Below are 9192 nucleotides of genomic sequence, written 5' to 3' on the forward strand. Positions count from 1 at the left end.
AAAGAACACCAACTGGAAAATTGAATCCATAATTAGGTATGTAGCTCTTTTTTCCTGAGGAATCTTCGCACAATTTATTTTGGCCAGGTTCTGCTTCTTATGATGAATCATACGGCATTTGCAGAAAAAAATGCCTACCTCTTTTGAGCCAAGATGATAACAGCTGAGAAGAATGAATTCATGTTTGGAAGATGGGGTAGCTAAAACACAGTAGTCATAGCCTGACTAGAAAAGGATTTTGCTGCCTAAAGATAGGGCATATTTGCTTTCTGTAGTGTAACTGTGGACACAAATAATCCATTTGCAACAATGTTTTCAATTTATTGTTTGTAAACCAGCCTTAATTTAAATCAACAGAATAAGTTCCAACAGCACATTTATAACTCAGTTCTTGGGAGCCCAGAACATAGTTTACCACAGATGAAATGTTATGAATATTGTTTTCACAGAATGGCCAGACCACGAAACTTATTTCATGCTTTCCATCATTTTGACCTGTGTTTATCAAGTGCCAATCAGGCACAACCAAAGAAATTGAGATGCTAATAGCAGATAAGGACTGTCTTCCCAAGCAGCTCAGGATTTGTACCCAAAATACGTATTCTTGGATTTTCAACAAAAAATGAATAAAGAAAAATTCTAGGAAAATAATTCAACTTAAAAAGAATAAACCTTTAAAAGTATGCCATCAAGTATACTGGTTTACCTTCTATCACAACATAAAGGGAACCGAGTCAGTATGCATGACGCCATTCACCAGTGAAACAAGAGGAGCTACAGGCAGATTTTCAAGAACTGCTGATTTCCAGAATTTATGTTGTCTTAGTTATTGGAGCTCAAAAATCTCAAGTAAGCTGCAGCCCCAGGATGCTGGGCTGCATGTGGCCTTCAGAGGAGTCAGGGTACAGTGGGAAAGGATGGGCTATCATTAAAGAGTTACCTCTCCTGACAATCTCAGGGTTACAGGGTGGTTGAGTTTTATGCAATGGAGGCATGCATTCCTGAAGGTCACCCCATTATTCAAAACCTATCATTATTCAAGATTAGTTTTCCCAATGGAATAAATGACAAATTTGGGGATACATCCTGGCCTGCATAAATCTAGTCTTTAGAATGCGTTTTTGCTTAATGCTGACTTTCAAATTTTCTCAACATTATCACTGATATTTTGCAGAGTATTCTCTTTTAAATTAGTGTGGCAATACTTGGGCATTCTTCATAGTGTTTTCTGACATCTAACTTTGGTTACAAAGCTGATATTCAGGTAGGTTGTCCAACTCTAGCTATAACTCCACCAGTTAGTGAATGCCCAGAATATTGTTAGAATATATCTACGTAAGATTTCAAAGTATAATAACCATGAAGGTTAAAAGAAGAGTTAAGATAATGACCAAATTGCTCCCTGCAAAAAAGGCCAGTCACTGTAAGACTGTGACATGGTTAGCTGTCATTTCTATTTACCAGCAATAGAAATAGCCTAGTTTTAAGCTCTTTAGATGCAGTTTAATGGGCCTGTCAGCCTTGAAATTATACAGGTCTTGATTTCACTGGTTTCATTTTTGTTTTAATTTGGAACCTGGGGCAAATTCTCTTGCTCCTGATTTTCTGCAAAAATGCAGAATATACAAGCAGAGCCTCAGGTTCCTCCTGAATTGCTGGGTTGTAAGAAACAGGTGTGAAAAACGTTATCACAGGGATGCCATTTGATTGCCAATTCGATGTGACAGTAAGATTTCATAAATATTTTCAGTCATAATATTTCAAATGACCATAATTCAAATTTGTATGAAATGTGATCAATCCCAGGAGTCCTCACGGGCAACCACCTGTGTCTCTTACTCTCTTGGAATAGCTGGTGAAAAGGGTTACACATTAGATTTCGCTTTGGAGAATGAGCTGGTTTTGAAAGTGGAGGAAGGGGAAGTGATAACAAGGGTCATAGGAAAGAGAAAGCTTTGGGCCGTGAAGCGTGACGTGGTTCAGCAAGTGTTCTCATCCAGGCCTCCACCCACTAAGCTGGAGCTGAGGCCCAGACCTCCTTCCTGCAGGTCCAACCTGCCCACAAACCTGGGTCTGATCAGGATGATAAACATGTAAGTTCAGCATCACCAGTTATAGTCTTTACAGATAAGGCTTTAAGAGCCTCTTTATTCAGTACCAATTTAGTTTTGTTTGAAAGAAATGCAATGTTCAAATCAGTATAATAAAAGCACTGAAGAAAAGGGTATTTACAAAAATAACAGAACTTTGAAAATGTGATTTATAAAGAGATATCCCTAGAAAAGTACGCAATGGTGACCTAAACTTCTTCTTTGAACCCTGATTGTGACTGGTACTCTTTCGTGTATCTCTTTTTCTATTTTCAGTAAATCTTAGATTTGCATCTTGCTATTATTCTGTTGTTCTAAGCATTATCATTTCTCTATTTGTAAAATAAAAGAAAGTAAATGTGGCCTTCTATAAATATTCTCAGCAACACTTTAAAAATCCTTTATAATTCCCTCTACTTAAACCTAGTGCATTTATTAGTCCCTCTTGTAATTGTTCAGAGTGGTTATTGGTATGAAAACCTATGCAGGAACTTTTATGTGCTTTTTTCTCTACTAATACCCAGAGATTTCTTTTCCTTAATGTTTTGTGGCATACGGCTACTGATAACACATTCCTTTTGAACTTAATATCTAGGATCATTACTTTACCTTTCTATGTAATGAATTACAGATACCACTTATTTACATAACCTCTTTCTAGTCAGCGAAGTTCTTCAGTTTTACTGCACCCTTAATGCTTAGCATCCTCACCACCATTTTTATGTCATTTACACACTTCATCATGTCAATTCAAGTTTCATTTTGCAAGCAATTGCTCTCTATATTTTTACATAGTCTTTAATGCCTTTTGTGAGGTCCTAAGAGATGCTTTACAAAGTACAAATTAAAATTTTAACAAGCTGAAATTTTCATTTTTGAATTCTTCAGTATTTTTTATTACTCTAAACAATATCAAAATCTCTCAGAAGTGTAATCACTGGGGTCTGTGACTCTTTTAACACCTCTTGATGATGAGGAACATTTTTAGCAACTAAATTTATTTGAATTTCTGTCCAAGACACACCTACTTCATATAAAATTTGACACTAGAAAAAAGGGAACTATTGTCTTTAGAACAATGGCATTTATCTAATTATGTTTGGAATCCCAAGAAAATTAATTACATGAATCAATTGTACCTTTTCTGTAAAAATTTTCTTACAAAACTGTTAGTATTCAATTTTTGCCCTGTATTTTAAAATAGTTCTAAATTATGTCATGATATTCCCAGTTAAAATCAAATAAAATCCTATGATGATATTGATGTCTGTGATTTTATCATTGTGATATTCTAACCCATGCCATTAAAACAAAAGCTTTCCCAGTTTCTAAATTCCTTTTTTCTTATGTCCTTATTTTACTCTATGATTACATTTCTAAGTTACACAATTAAAAGATAACACTGGGAGATTCTCATTAGACTGTGGACTCCTAGAAGGAAGAGACTCTGTCTTATTTATCTTTGTAACTCTGGTGCCCTTTTGGAAAATAATGCTGCTAGTAGCGTAAAACATATTTGTCAAATTGACTTTTGAGTGCATTAATGTTTTTGCCTAACAATTTAAGTGCATTCTTAATTTTCTACTGAATTCACTGCCATCTTCAGGTTCTTTTCATTCTGTTCTCCTGCTGCATTTTGTATCACATTCTCCCTTGTAGAATCAAACATATTTTGTTATTTTTAATTAAATTATATTATATAATATATACTCAAAGTAGAAAAATTAGGATATACAAAATCAAAATGTCCCTGAATATCTAACCCAGAGATAGCCCTGATGATTTCAGTGGATATAATTTGAGTTTTTACCCCTGGACATACACATGCAACGAATAAACATAGTTGCAAAAATTGGGATCATATTACACATGCTATTACATATCTCGAGCATCTTTAAATATCAATAAAGGTACAGCTATAGCATCATTTTAATGCTGGCATTTTGTTCTACTAGATTTTCATGTAATTTATTTGTTAAAATGTATACTTTCAGCCCATGAATTGAGGCCCACAACTACATCTAGTTTTTCTTGCATATAATTTTTTAAAAAACTTAAAAATGATCTTACAAAAAACATAAATTTTCAGTTTATTTTGTTAAATCAGAAACTCTGAGCCAACACTCCCACACAGCAACCACCTTCTAGGGCTGCCTGAATGGCTTGCCACACTCCCGATTTGCCACAACTATCTGTTGTCCCACACTCAGCTTATGCCACTAATTTCAATTACCTGTCACTTGGTTTTATGATCTCTGATTAAGTAAGTCCCAATTTTGGAGGATTTTTGCTATTAAAAAAGCCTTATAATGATAATTATTTTTATACTTTCACCTTTGTATAGTCTCCTGCTTTTGTTTTTTGGTTTTTTTTCCTTAGTATATTTCCTAGTAGTGGAATTGCTGGGCTAAGGGAGTTTTTAAGTCTTGATTCCTTTCACCAAATTACTCTCCAAAAATTTTTACAGCTGTACACTCCTACCATGAGGTCCTGTGAGCATCTGTTTCCACACACTACCCCTCCTCCCTTCAGTCCATATGCCAAGGTATTATACTTATATTTTATTGAAAGGGTAGATAAAATAATAATACTCAGTGGTAGCGAGCTTGAGGTAGAGGTGGGCTATCCCATACATGTATAAATCACTATTTCTCTGAAAGTTTGCTTGCATTATAAGTATTCATGTATTTCTTCCCTAGTAAGTGATAGTTTCTAAAACATTGCTAGACATGGAATTTTCAGCCTACTCATTTTCATTAAAAATAATACAAAACTACACTTTGCCACACATTTCTTGGCTCTACTTTTATTCTGTTAACTTTCTCATGTAACTGAGGAAACTTAAACAAGAATAAGCTAAGAATATTTTGCCTTTTAATCCCTTAATTTAAACCATATGGTGAGTTTACTTTATGTGAGAAATCCAGTTTACCTATTATTGTCCTTTGAGGGAAGTTACTAATTATATGGGTCATGTTGATTTCTACACATGCCAGGCTATTAAAATAGTTCTGACAATGGGAGAGAAATCAATGAAGGAAAAGGATTGCAACCATTAGATTCTGATTTATTTTCATACAAATTATGGTAAATCCCATGAATAAACCCAATCCTAAACTGTCACTTTCTGAGGGACTAGGAACTCAGAGATTTCTTTTGTGTTTCATTCCACACACTCTCCTCGACTTACAGATGATGTTCAATATATATCTGTTCAATCCTATATAAATTTCACAATTTAAAAACCTAGTTTTCTTAAAAGAAAACCTTTCCCAGTATTTTACCCAAGTCTCCTTTTAACGACATTTAGGTCCATATTTGCTCATGTCCATTTAACTCTGAATCTCATTACAAAAGAAAAGACTTCAGTTTTGAAATAACAAAAGAAAGGTGCATGTGAGATAATGTTCTTTAGTTTTAAAAAAGACTCTAGTTGTTTAAGAATACAAACTTGCAGTGAGTAGTAAATAAGCCACAGAGATCTAACGCACAGTATAATAAATATAGACAAGACTAATTAATGTACTATAATCATGCAATATGATAAATATTGCTACAATAGCCATCATATTACAATACATAAATGTATCAAGCATGTATACCTTAAATTTATGCAATGTGATATGATAAATTTAATAAAAATTTTTAAGATACAATTAAAAAGACTATACAGTTAGTATGTTCAAATAAGTTCATCAGCTAATAATACATATATTATTTTTTGCATACAGTTGCACACACATACATGAATATTATATACAATCACATAAGTCACAGTCAGAGCCTCAATATATTGTTGGCTTTTGCAGACAGGGCTATTTGTAAGAAATCAGAATTAACAAATAAATAAATAGCTCAAAATATCACACATCTATGAAAATTTCTAAAGAGGGAAAACTCTCCATTGGCAAAATATATCTTTGAAGGAATTACATTTCTCCTTCCCCAGTAAAATCTTGGAAGCCATGGCGACTTTCAAACCTCAAATGAGAGAAGTGAGAACATTAGTTTCTTTTCTACAGTAAGAAGATATTGATGAAAGACACTCACATCAGCATATACCACAGCATTTAGCACCGAGACTTTTTCCAAAAAAAATAATAGAAATAGAGATGAGCTAAGGTTACTTTATAAATCATATTTTGAATTGTGAATTTTTTCAGGTGACTAAACTGAAAGGTAGAAGATGGTAAGCCATTTGCCATTTAATCCATTTCATTTAAAGGATCACTAGCTATATTTAATGATGTCCAAAAATAAACTCTTCAGATGCTGAAATACTAGGCTAGAAAGGCAGGCAGTGGAAGCAGGAAGGTCATTCTAGTCTTATTTCATTTTCTTCCAGGGCAAAGACAGCTTCTCATTCATAATAAGAAACTGACCCCAAAGTGACAGAAGATAAAACTATTCTAGGCCTGTAGAACCTGAGCTGACAATTGATATCCATCCACAATAGCAGTAAATTGTCTCACACTATAAAAATTCAAGATAGAACCTCTGCATCTTACTAAGTCAGAAACTCTAATGGTTATTAATCCTTCTAATCAATGTGAGGGAGTTTTATGTGGCAAAGTATAAGCAGACCAGGTTCTTGATTTTGTGCAAACAGTTCTCAGTGATTGTATAATGCATGCTTTTCAAAGGACCTGAGATCCACCAAGGACCTAGTTCACTGAACATTTTCAATACTCATTGTAATTGGGCCTTTTTATTCAATAGAAGCTCAAGCACACTAGAATCCTCAAACTACATAAGAACATCAAATTCTGAAACTCCTTATATTTTTTTATCTAAAATTAGCATGTTTTTTTTCTATTAGTTTTCAGGTGCAAAAATGCCCACTATATAATATCTATCAAAACTGTCTTTAGAAGAGGCAGAGCCAAGATGGCGGCGTGAATAGAGCAGCGGAAATCTCCTCCCAAAACCACATATATTTATGAAAATATAACAAAGACAACTCTTCCTAGAATAGAGACCAGAGGACACAGGACAACATCCAGACCACATCCATACCTGCGAGAACCTAGCACCTCGCAAAGGGGGTAAGATACAAGCCCCGGCCCGGTGGGACCCGAGCACCCCTCCCCCAGCTCCTGGCGGGAGAAGAGTAGGCAGAGAGGGAGGGAGACGGAGCCCAGGACTGCCGAACACCCAGCCCCAGCCATCCGGGCCAGAGCGCAGACACAGTGCGTGCGTGGGGTCCTGGATACTAGGGAAACAGGGCAGCAAGACCAGTGAGCAGGTCCCTGAGGCAGGCGCCTGAGGACAAAGAAAAGTGAGCGGCTTTTCTTTTTTTTTAATAATTTATTTAATTTGTTTTGTTTTGTTTTGTTTTGTTTTGTTTTGTTTTCTTTTGTTTGGTTTTGGCGAGTGCTTTTCGGTAGTCTTAAACGGACAGGGCGGGACAATTAGTCCAGAGGCAGGGAATCTGGGAATCTCTGGGCACTGTAACCCCCTGGGAAGCAGGGAGCACGGAGGCCCCTCACGGAGATAAATAACCTCCTGGCCGCTCCCCCTCCAATGCAGTTCCACCATTTTGGAGCAGAAGCCCAAGACAGGCCACGCCCACAGCAACAGCGGAGATAAACTCCATAGCAGCCGGGCAGGAAGCAGAAGCCCTGTCTGCGTGCAGCTGCCCAGCACAAGCCACTAGAGGTCGCTGTTTTCCCAGGAGAGGAGGGCCACAAACCAACAAGAAAGGAAGTCCTTCCAGCCGTCACTCGTCCCAGCTTTGCAAACTATTCCTATCACCATGAAAAGGCAAAGCTACAGGCAGACAAAGATCACAGAGACAACACCAGAGAAGGGACAGACCTAACCAGTCTTCCTGACAAAGAATTCAAAATAAGAATCATAAACATGCTGACGGAGATGCAGAGAAATATGGAAGAGATATGGGATGAAGTCCGGAGGGAGATCACAGATGTCAGAAAGGAGATTACAGAAGTGAAACAAACTCTGGAAGGATTTATTAGAAGAATGGATACGATGCAAGAGGCCATTGATGGAATAGAAATCAGAGAACAGGAACGCATAGAAGCTGACATAGAGAGAGATAAAAGGATCTCGAGGAATGAAACAATATTAAGAGAACTGTGTGACCAATCCAAAAGGAACAATATCTGTATTATAGGGGTAGCAGAAGAAGAAGAGAGAGAAAAAGGGATAGAAAGTGTCTTTGAAGAACTAATTGCTGAAAACTTCCCCAAACTGGGGGACGAAATAATTGAACCGACCATGGAAATACACAGAAATCCCAACAGAAAGGACCCAAGGAGAACAACACCAAGACACATAATAATTAAAATGGCAAAGATCAAGGACAAGGAAAGAGTTTTAAAGGCAGCTAGAGAGAAAATGTTTGCCTATAAAGGAAAACCAATCAGACTATCATCAGACTTCTCGACAGAAACCCTACAGGCCAGAAGAGAATGGCATGATATATTTAATGCAATGAAACAGAAGGGCCTTGAACCAAGGATACTGTATACAGCACGACTATCATTTAAATACGATGGCGGGATTAAACAATTCCCAGACAAGCAAAAGCTGAGGAATTTGCTTCCCACAAACCACCTCTACAGGACATCTTACAGGGGCTGCTCTAGATGGGAGCACTCCTAGAAAGAGCACAGAACAAAACACCCAACATATGAAGAATCGAGGAGGAGGAATAAGAAGGGAGAGAAGAAAAGAATCTCCAGACAGTGTATATAACAGCTCAATAAGCGAGCTAAGTTAGGCAGTAAGATACTAAAGAGGCTAACCTTGAACCTTTGGTATCCACGAATTTAAGGCCTGCAATGGCAATAAGTACATATCTCTCAATAGTCACCCTAAATGTAAATGGACTTAATGCACCAATCAAAAGACAGAGTAATAGAATGGATAAAAAAGCAAGACTCATCTATATGCTGCTTACAAGAAACTCACCTCAAACCCAAAGACATGCACAGACTAAAATTCAAGGGATGGAAAAACATATTTCAGGCAAGCAACAGCGAGAAGAAAGCAGGGGTTGCAGTACTAATATCAGACAAAATAGACTTCAAAACAAAGAATGCAACAAGAGATAAACAAGGACACTACATAATGATAA

This window comes from Manis pentadactyla, chromosome 1 (genome assembly GCF_030020395.1).
Source record: "Manis pentadactyla isolate mManPen7 chromosome 1, mManPen7.hap1, whole genome shotgun sequence".
In the NCBI taxonomy this organism is placed as follows: domain Eukaryota; kingdom Metazoa; phylum Chordata; class Mammalia; order Pholidota; family Manidae; genus Manis; species Manis pentadactyla.